This window comes from Terrapene carolina, unplaced genomic scaffold, assembly GCF_002925995.2.
Source record: "Terrapene carolina triunguis isolate 2854851 unplaced genomic scaffold, T_m_triunguis-2.0 Scaffold211, whole genome shotgun sequence".
Taxonomy (NCBI): Eukaryota; Metazoa; Chordata; order Testudines; family Emydidae; genus Terrapene; species Terrapene triunguis.
Genome location: NW_020664562.1, coordinates 30,597,889 through 30,609,061, shown reverse-complemented (window position 1 = coordinate 30,609,061; position 11,173 = coordinate 30,597,889).

The following is an 11,173-nucleotide window of genomic DNA, read 5'->3' as shown; positions in this document are numbered from 1 at the left end:
CCTCGGCCCGCGCCGCTTCCTGCAGCCCCCATTGGCCTGGAGCGGCGAACCGCGGCCAGTGGGAGCCGTGATCAGCCAAACCTGCGGACGCGGCAGGTAAACAAACCGGCCCGGCCCGCCAGGGGCTTTCCCTGAACAAGCGGTGGCCCAAGTTTGAGAACCACTGGTCTAAAAGATATTACCTCACCCACCTAGTGTGTCTACTATCATGTGACCAACACAGCATACTCCTCAGTAAGTAATGTAAATTGTGCTTTATGAACTACATTCTGGTGTTAGTCCACAGAAAGTTTTGAAGATGCTGGATATGGAAGTACTGTACTATGGGCACAGGTACTTGGAAATATTGTAGCTAATCCCACTCCAGGGAGGAACAATTCTGAACTGCTTTTTCACATGATGGATGTGAGTGATTTTCATGAGCAAGCTACAATGTCCTGTTTGTATCACATCTCTGCAATCCTGGGAAGGGAAAGTAGATAAAAACTTCAATTTTTATACAAACCCTTTAAAGTCTTTAAATTGGACACTGCCACTTTAAAGACCCACACCAGGTTAAGATTCGTGTTTCACTGAATTCCTGCTATTGTAATGAGCCCTGAACATCAGGCTGAGAATGTGATCAATACAATTAATCACCAGTCCATGCACAATTTCAATAACACAAAAATTGCACACAGTTTGATTGTCTAACTAAAACCAATATTTCATGCAATGGAAAGGGTGAAGTTTCCATGCATAACAAAAAAAGAGTCTGAGTTTAAAAAAAAAACCTGGCAGTCAGCAGGGCCACGTGAAGGTGAATGCATAAATCACATAACTAGACCATCTGTTAGAAAAAACTTAACGGGAATTAAGTGGCCCATATTTTCTAAAAATATCTTTTGTTGCAGTGTGCAGAAGTACATCTCAAGAAGTGACTGATGAAGAATATTGGAATTGGATTTTAATTAGGAAGCTTTGGATTTGGAATACAATGCGAGCTCAGTCAAACTATCAGAAATATGAGCTTATTAGCAGAGAAATGGGAATGAATATAAATGTGCACTACCCTCTTTCAGTAGTTTAACAACGTATACCTCCTTGTCGAGAGCAAGGAATGGGATTAAGGAATACATACTTTACAAGTTATAGCGAGTGGGCACCGAAGTGTGCACAGAAGCTCCCCTCCAGTGGGCCCGATACACCAATGTGATTTAAATTTCTGGTACTCTTTTCAGAAGACTGTGAAATTCACTATCAAAAATTTTTCTTAAAAAAATAGAGTTGAAGGTATATTTCAGTGGAGAGATAGTCACCTTGTAAATGGGGTATTTACCAGAAAGCATAAGCATAGCTCTGGTGTATGGGGGAAGCTCCCTGGATCATATGGAGGGTACTCTCACGATTTTGATTTTCAACACTGTCTTCTATAGAAGAAGATGGTCCAATGGTTGAGGGCACTGGCCTGGGATATGAGAGATCCAGGTTCAATTTGCTGCTACGCCGCAGACTTCCTTGGGCAAATCACTGAGCCTCTCCATGCTTCAGTCCCCCATCTGTAAAATGGGGGTCTTGGAGAGGAGATGGACACAGCTGGGATAAACCCATCCATTGAAATATCGTGTGAGTGATACCCCTATGATCAGCTGGATCACGGAATACATGCACACACTGCAGTATCATCACTACCACCTCTTTCCAGATTCACCTCCAACACTAACCAGTGGGAACAAATTAGGGCAGAGGAAGGCTGGGTTACTTTCTCTCCCTCACATCCCTGGTTTGTACACTGCACTATAAGAGCTTTAGGGACCATCTTTTTGTTATCTGGTTATACAGTGCTTAGCATCATAGGGGCCTGGTCTCTGATTAGTGCTTGTAGGCACTACTGCAATACAAATAGTAACTTTTTAAAATAAAAAAGGGGCAATTTGAGGACTGGGGTAGCACAGACAGACTTCCAGTTTCATTAGGGAAGAGACATGTTCACAGACTATGGTGATAGGCATGGTATAAAACTCTACACAGAATAGGGGAGATGAGATTTAGGGATTGAGTGAGATGTTCTGAGGAAAAGGGGGTGGCGTATGGACTCTGATGGGGGCAAAAAAGAAAGAGGCTAGAATGTAGAGAAAATGTAAAAAGTGAAAATAAATGTGTACAACTGAAGATGGGCATCTTGAATGAGGAAAGAGGAGAAAAGACTGATCTTTGGGAAATAGTGAACAGAAATTTGTAAAAGGCAGTAAAATACACATTTTTAAAACCTTGGGTCTATTCCTGGCTCTGCAACAACCTGCTCTGTGATCTTCACCTCTCTGTGCCTCAGTTTACCTCTCCCGCCTTTTGTTTGTCTTGTCTATGTATTGTAAGCTTTTCAGGAAAGGAACCATCTCATATTATGTATTTGTATAGTGCCTAGCACAATCGGGCCCTTTATCTCACAGAAGCACCAAGATGCCCCAGCTAACTCAAATAGATTTTGGGGACAGCTGGTCAGGAATTTTCCATCTCAATAACTTTTAAAAATTGAAAATGAAGTTTCCGCAAAACCAAATTTTTCCATAGGAAAATTTCATCATCATCAAAAAAATTAAAATTTTCCACCAGAAAAATCAAAATTAAATATTTATTTTGTTCCAGGTCAGTTCAATCTGAAAGGAAACATTGGTTTACTGAATGGATTCAAAAAGTTTTGTAAACTGAATATTCCTATTGAGTGCACTGCTTACAGAGTGTAGTTTAGATTCCTGATACCCCCTTCTTTCCTATGGGTTGGTTTCCCTAGCTGGACTACATCTTCCATGATGTAACACTGGTGACTGAAATGGTGTGGTCACATGGCTGCAGTGCTTCATGGGAAATGTAGTCCAGCTGGGTAGCTCATGGTCACTGAACTATAACTGCCATGAGGCAATGCAGTTTAGCACTGAACTGACTCAAAAAATGAAATGTTTCACGATTTCCAAGTAGAAATTTTTCAGAACTTTTTGTTCCATTAAAAGTTTCGATATTTCAACTTTTTATTCTGACCCAGGGCAAAAATGAATGTTGAACTATCAGAATTTCCTATAGGATGGAAATTCCAATTTTTGCTCAGCCCTATTATTGGGCATCAGGTATTGGCTCTTATCAATGTATTCTATGTATCATTCCCAGATCTCAGGAGGGTAAGAGACTACAGTGGAAAGGGCTGGGTAAGAAAGCAACACTGGAGGCGGGGGGGGGGGGCGGGGGGGGGAAATCAGGCTGTAGTAGAAGGAAGTAGATGAGGGAAGCAGTTTCTAGGGCCAAGAAAGGAGTTAAGTGTAAAGAGCCAGCAGAGGGTCTTTTGAACAAGTGAAGTTCTATAAAACTGCTAAAAATCTGTATTAAGTCTTTGGGCATAGGCAGTGATGGGAGGAGAGTCGGGCCATAGTTAAACTGGCTGCTATTACAAAGTGGTGGTGGTGGGTGGGGGGCATTTTATTGTTATCTCTGGTGTGTGGGAGGGAGTAGGCTCCCTATGCAAAGTATGAGGCAATGCCTAGAAATTTATATTATATTGCAGAAAGAAAATGAGCATATATAGAGCATTAAATCACAGAAGCGAACATTTTATTTGTTTGTTCAGGTGCTGGGTGTTTCTTGTGGAATATATTTCACAGTCTATCTTACTCTAATTGTTAATGCACATGAAATACCTAAAAAGGAATGTTGATTTTTTTTTTTTTTAAAAAAAGCTGTTTCGGGTCAATCAATCACTTGCAAGGCTGGCAATGTCTGGGAGTTCTGAAGAGGTAGCACACTCAGGGTATGTCTACACTACGAGGGTAGTTCGATTTCACTTAAATCGAATATGTGGAATCGATATTGCAAAGTCGAACGTGTGTGTCCACACTAAGGACAGTAATTCGACTTTGTGAGTCCACACTAACGGGGCAAGCGTCGACATTGGAAGCGGTGCACTGTGGGCAGCTATCCCACAGTTCCCGCAGTCCTCGCTGCCCATTGGAATTCTGGGTCGAGCCGCCAATGCCTTCTGGGTAAAAAAATGTGTCGAGGGTGCTTTTGGGTAACTGTCGTCATCCGTCCGTCACTACCGCTCTCCCTCCCTCCCTGAAAGCGCCGGCGGGAAATCAGTTCGCGCACTTTTCTGGTCAGTGACAGCGCGGACGCCACAGCACTGCGATCATGGAGCCCGCTGCGACCATCGCTGCAGTTGTGGCCGTTGTCAACGCCTCGCAGCTTCTCATCCACCTTTCCCAGAGGCAGATATAGAGAAATCAGGCGAGGAGGCTACGGCACCGCGGTGAGGGCCTGAAGTATGAGAGTAGCACAGAGCTGTCAGAAACCATGAGACCCAGCGCTGAGGACATCACGGTGGCAATGGGTCATGTGGATATTGTGGAACGGCGATTCTGGGCCCGGGAAACAAGCACGGACTGGTGGGACCGCATAGTGCTGCAGGTCTGGGATGAATCCCAGTGGCTGCGAAACTTTCGCATGCGGAAGGGGACTTTCCTCGAACTTTGTGAGTTGCTGTCCCCTGCCCTGAAGCGCAATGACACCCGGATGCGAGCAGCCCTGACTGTCCAGAAGCGAGTGGCCATAGTCCTCTGGAAGCTTGCAATGCCGGACAGCTACCGGTCAGTCGCGAACCACTTTGGTGTGGGCAAATCTACTGTGGGGGTTGTTGTGATGCAAGTAGCCAACGCAATCGTTGAGGTACTGCTCTCAAAGGTAGTGACCCTGGGAAACGCGCAGGCCATCATAGATGGCTTCGCCGCGATGGGATTCCCAAACTGCGGTGGGGCTATAGATGGAACTCACATCCCTATCCTGAGACCACCAGGCCAGCCAGTACATCAATAGAAAGGGCTACTTTTCAATGGTGCTGCAAGCACTGGTGGACCATAGGGGACGTTTTACCAACATCAACGTCGGATGGCCGGGCAAGGTTCATGACGCTCGCGTGTTCAGGAACTCTGGTCTGTTTAGACGGCTGCAGGAAGGTATTTACTTCCCGGACCACAAAATAAGTCTTGGGGATGTGGAGATGCCTACAGTGATCCTCGGGGACCCAGCCTACCGGCTAATGCCCTGGCTCATGAAGCCCTATACTGGCGCCCTGGACACAGAAAAAGAACTGTTCAACTACCAGCTGAGCAAGTGCAGAATGGTGGTGGAGTGTGCTTTTGGCCATCTCAAGGGGAGATGGAGAAGCTTACTGACTCGCTGTGATCTCAGTGAAACCAATATCCCCATTGTTATAGCAGCTTGCTGTGTGCTCCACAATCTCTGTGAGAGCAAGGGGGAGACCTTTATGGTGGGGTGGGAGGTTGAGGCAAATACCCTGGCTTCAGATTACGCCCAGCCAGACAGCCGGGCGATTAGAAGAGCCCAGCGGGACGCGCTGTGCATCCGGGAGGCTTTGAAAGCTAGGTTCCATAGTGAGCAGGGTAACCAGTGACTGTTAAGTTTGTGGACACAGAAGCTGAACCTGCCCCCGTTTCTTTACCCAGTTTATGTTGACTATCCTCTCCAGCTACATACCCCCTTCACCCCCTTCCCAAAAAAGTAAAATCAGTTCTATTTTCTTAATGAACACCGTTGTCTTTATTACTGTTTTCGCGGGAATGTTTTAAACCTGGGACGCAGACTGTGCTGGGGGGCGGGTGTAGTGTGGTGATGCAAATGATGCCTCTAAACTCCTGGAATGACAGGCTCCGCAGTGGTGGACTGGTTGTTTCAATGGAGCCTGCCAGCCGTCCTGAGCGGGACTGCGTGTATGTGTCGGCTATGTGACTTTCTGGCAGGGGGAGGAGGGTTACAGATCCCCTGCTGTGTGGCTCTGTGATCCAGGATAAGGACCGCTGCATAAGATCTGTAACTTCCCTCCCCCGCCACAAAGTCACACAGCAAACCCCCCCGCCACAGAACATGAAAACCACCTCTGACTGAAGACTGACCAGGGTAACTAGTAACTGCACTGTGTATGTGCCCTGCTGCTGGACCTTCCCCCGCCTCTGTACCCTGCTAAAGGTGACTATACTGTCCAATTACCAACCACCTTCCCCCCCTTCACACAGACTCTCCTCCAAAAGAAAATGATGGAAACAGTAATTAACAGAAACGTATATTTTATTAGTAACAACACATGAAACAGGGGGGTTGGAACTTGGACGGGGGCTTGTGTGAGGTGGGTAGGAAAGGACTTTTCAAAGTTTGGGGAATGAGAGCCTTCTAGTGCTACAGCACTCTGCAGGGGTGGAGTGAAACTTTTCACGGCCCCTGCCGCCCCTCCTTCTTTGGACTTTGGGTGAGGGGGGTATGGGACTTGGTGGCGGGGGAGGGTGGTTACAGATGCACTGCAGCGGGGCTCTCTCCTCCTGCCTCCGGTCCTGCAGAACATCCACAAGGCGCCGGAGCGTGTCCGTTTGCTCCCTCATCAGTCCAAGCAGCATTTGAGTCGCCTGCTGGTCTTCCTGACGCCACCTCTCCTCCCGTTCCATGTTTGCTCTGTGCATTTGGGACAAGTTCTCCCTCCACTGTGTCTGCTGGGCTGCCTGGGCTCGGGAGCAGAACATTAGTTCTGAGAACATGTCCTCCCGCGTCTTCTTCTTCCTCCGCCTAATCTGCGCTAGCCTCTGGGACTGTGATGCCACGCTGGGTTGGGAGACAGTCGCAGATGTGGCTGTGGGAATGGGAAAAAGGGAGTAAATTCCTCAGAAAGATAAATGTAGTTGTGAACAAAGAACATAGTCTTTCTCTGTGAACAAGACCATGCCCTGCACCTATCACATGCGCACTCAGGACAAGGTCGAATTTTCGGCCCTCGCCTTCAGTGCCTGTGGTCTTGCAGTGGCGATCTGAGAAGCGGGGCAGGACACCAGAATTTGTGTAGCGGGCAAACATGGTAAGCCGTAGACTTGTGGCTGCTTAAAACTTTAATAGTAGCACTGGCCTCCTTTCACATTGAAAGCAATGCCAGTCTCTGCTGCCAGCAATCAGGCAAGCATGAACTCTGCCCCTGTCCCACCCCCTCGCGGCTGTCCCAGGGAAAGATCCCTGTATGCTGCCCCTCTCCCGCCTCCACCGCGTGGCTGTAAAGCAGTCCCAATACTAACATTCCCCTACCTAATTCAAAGCAGGGCATCATGAGCGACATCACCCTGATGAGGATCTCGGACAGCGAGAAGGAACGGATGCTTAGGGAAAGCCTGCAAAAACCAGGGCCGTATGCCGCCATGCTCTGCAGGGCAATGATCCCTGAGTACTTGATTGTCTCCTGGCGCGGAAACGTTTCGTACCACGGAGGACCCAATAAGATTGCTCTCCCCAGGAACCTGATGAACAGGCTTGAACATTACCTCCAGGAGAGCTACGTTGAGATCTCCCATGAGGATTTCATCTCTATCCCCGGACATATAGACCGGATTTTGGTGTAGCTGCACTGGCAGGGACTAAAGAGTGGAGCGTCTTGGGCAGCAGAATCATGAAAAACCGGACATTGTTAGATTTTTTTTAAATAGTTGGGACTAAATAGTTAAGCGCCTAAGACAAAGAAATCATGAGAAACCCATTGTTAATATTATAAATATTCCAGTTCTGTTAAAAATAAATGTTTAGATGTTTAAATCACTTTATGAAAAACCCATTGTTAATATTATACATATTCCAGTTCTGTTAAAAATAAATGTTTAGATCTTTAAAGCACTTACTGCTTGATCCTTCCCCTGATTCTGTGTCCGGGGTTACGGCTGGGGACGGTTGGTAGGGGATCTCGGTAAGGGTGATGAAGAGCTCCTGGCTGTCGGGGAAATCAGCGGTGCAAGCACTGTCAACTGCCTCGTCCTCCTCATCTCCTTCCTCATCTTCCCCGTCCGCTAACATGTCCGAGGAACCGGCCGTGGACAATATCCCATCCTCAGAGTCCACGGTCACGGGTGGGGTAGTGGTGGCGGCCGCACCCAGGATGGAATGCAGTGCCTCGTAGAAACGGGATGTGTGGGGCTGGGATCCGGAGCGTCCGTTTGCCTCTTTAGTTTTTTGGTAGCCTTGTCTCAGCTCCTTGATTTTCACGCGGCACTGCGTTGCATCCCGGCTGTATCCTCTCTCTGCCATGGCTTTAGAGATCTTCTCATATATTTTTGCATTCCGTCTTTTGTAGCGCAGCTCGGAAAGCACGGACTCATCGCCCCACACAGCGATGAGATCCAAGACTTCCCGATCAGTCCATGCTGGGGCCCTCTTTCTAGTCTGCGATTGCACAGCCATCTCTGCTGGAGAGCTCTGCATCGTTGCCAGTGCTGCTGAGCTCGCCACGATGTCCAAACAGGAAATGAGATTCAAACTGCCCAGACAGGAAAAGGAATTCAAATTTTCCCGGGGCTTTTCCTGTGTGGCTGGTCAGAGCATCCGAGCTCGGACTGCTGTCCAGAGCGTCAACGGAGTGGTGCACTGTGGGATAGCTCCCGGAGCTATTAGCATCGATTTCCATCCACACCTAGCCTAATTCGATATGGCCATTTCGAATTTAGCACTACTCCTCTCGTTGGGGAGGAGTACAGAAGTCGAATTTAAGAGAGCTCTATGTCGAACTAAATAGCTTCGTGGTGTGGACGGGTGCAGGGTTAATTCGATGTAACGGCGCTAAATTCGACATAAACGCCTAGTGTAGACCAGGCCTTAGTCACCAACTGAAAAGATGTTCACATTAGTGACTAGCATCTAAGCTCCAGATACCATACCAGGCAGGACAGGTAATTCTAACAAGACTTTTGAGAGAGGACACTCAAAGCCCTATAGAATAGGGATGAAAACAGAAGAGGGATATACAAATTTCTCTAAACCCCCATATAATTCAATAGAGATATGATATTATTTCTATAGGTTTTTGACCTTGCCTATAGAATTGTATGGCAGAGAGAGAATATCTCAGATTTTATAGACTGTGTTACAAAACCTACAGAAACATTATTTTCTATGAAAGCCTATAAGTCTTTTCTGTAATGGGAATTAAAGAAAAATAGGGGATTCCAGAGAACTGCTCCAGACTTATCTTCTCCCTTTAAATATGTGCTTCCTGCGACCATGAACTAGAGATAAGTTATTAACTTCAGCCTTCTCTCAGCATAGGAGCATAACATCAGAAGGGACATTTTTGCTGGTGATTCACTTCGTTTTCTATACTGAATATGGTCTCTTCACAAGCTACACTTATGTCCCCTTGACCTCAAAATGGAAAACCCGTCAAAAAGGGCATGAATACCTGTTTGTTTACAACAGAATTGAGAGAGAGAGAATGAATTGGCCTTTATGGTGGACAAAAAAAAGCAAGATTGTATACTACATAGTATTTGTTCTGCCAGAGAAATAGCCACAGTATATAGTGAAATATAAGAGAAGTAAAGTACTGGGTAGAAGTTCACTTCTTTCCTAATGAAAGTAAGCCCCTGGACAGAAGAAAATGTGATGATCATTACTAGGAGTCTGTTAGCAGCCCCCATTAGGGGACAATCTAGACCCCTGAAGGTTTACTTTCAGGTTGTTTGCTGCACTATGTGCTGTAAGTCAGTTTCCACTAGATGTGAACATCAGCACTCTCTCGGAGCATATTCAGTTGAGTCCCACAGACATCATCAGTGCAGATGTAATGTCTGGCTCGATGGAAGAGGCTGTTGCCAAGGGCTACATTCTAGGAGTAATACTCAGCCATAATTCAAGCCTAAATCAAGACTAGGCTATATTGGTGAGGATATAGCAATACCCACAATGCTAACAGCATTAAACAAAAATATATTTAAAAAGTACTTGTATCAAATGCATTTTATTGTTAGTATTATTAGACTTAAAAAACATACTGTGGGTATAAATCTAATTAAACTGCAGTAACCAGCTATAAAAGCTATATACACACACTATGGTTGAATTCCTGTAATTCTCATATTTAAACCTTTTACCATAAGATATCCTGTTTAAATAAATAGTCTGTTATATTGCTATAGTGAATGCTCTCTGATTGTTATTACCAGCTCTTTCCAAGAGAGAGCAGTAGTGAATTGTATTATCTTTTCAGGAGATAGTTTTACACAAACACAATGTATGTTTTCAACTTTATAACCTTTCAACCTATTGACCATGAAAAATGCTCCAACATAACCTGACACATATAAATGTTTAAAGTCCAAAGGGTAATTATCTATATTCATAGTTAAAACTGTGCCTTGATTTCACAATAGAAACCATATGTTCACTCAAAACACTTTCAATAGGCTAAATAACACCCAGATTAACCCTGAGTTACTTTACTGGTTAAAATAATAGCAGCATCTTCTTCTAATTCAGTGGTTCATTTATCATTTTTGATCAAAGCATTGAATGTGAACTTTCAATATTTGAAAGCTTAACTTGAAAAATAAACTGCATGCAAGAATGGTAGAAATTCTACAGATACTTAAGTCTTATCTTTACTGTCACAGAATGTGTTTGATACTAGCTCAGGGTATGTTATTTGGTTGAAAGTGGAACTCCGTGTTGCCATGCATTTAATAAACTAAAAACAATTCTCTCCCCCAGATGACAAGGACAATGACTTGTTTATTCCCCCCACCCCCACATCCAGCACAATGCCTGACAGAATGCAGTTTAAAGCAATTCTTGATAATTTTCTCTTATGAAAAATGCCTCTACGCCAAACTCACTCCAAGGAAGGGTATGAAATGAAGGAGGGCACACTGTGTAAGACACACATAAAGGATTCTTACCTAGCAACAAGAGCAGAAACTTTGGTGGTATATTAAATGGAACCTTATTTAAGTTTTAGAAAAAGTAAGCTATTTAGATATACATCCTCTTATCTTCTTCCTGGTAAGATAGGAACAGATCATTTGGAACCTTTGAAACCAGTGCAGCCGAAAATTACAAACAGAAGACAAAATTGTATATTACAGGAGTCAAAGGAAAGAGACATTGTTAAAAAAAAATAGGGAAACAGGCAAATGACTTTTCAGTGAGTGCCAATGCTGTGCACGTTAAACTAGTTAAAAGCTCCTTCGTTCCCTGCTTGTCATGTCATTGTTCCCTGTCAAGCAGGAGAAGAGAACACCTCCAGCTAGTACATAGTACACGGGATGCTTCATCAAAAAAAGGTGTTTGCTGCCTGCAAATCTGAATTGACATTTTCCCTGTGTACATTATAAAAGCTCTA